A 269-nucleotide genomic window follows, 5' to 3' on the forward strand; every position below is an offset into this window, starting at 1 on the left:
GATAATAATAATAATTTGTTCATACTGTGTAATAAATAAGTATGCTTTAATTGGCTTTTCGCTGAATGAGAAAGAGTAAATAAATGTAATTTTTCGTTTTCATTTATTTATAAAAGTTTCGTTTAATCTCAAAAGGAAAAAATAAACAAGAAAAAAATAATTTACTCATACTGTTTAATAACTACGTATGCTTGAAAAGTAAAAAAAAAATGTAATTTCCTCAGTATGGCTGGCGACGAAGAAATAGTAATGATTCTGTCAGACAAAAT

Source organism: Penaeus monodon, chromosome 22 (assembly GCF_015228065.2).
Source record: "Penaeus monodon isolate SGIC_2016 chromosome 22, NSTDA_Pmon_1, whole genome shotgun sequence".
NCBI lineage: Eukaryota > Metazoa > Arthropoda > Malacostraca > Decapoda > Penaeidae > Penaeus > Penaeus monodon.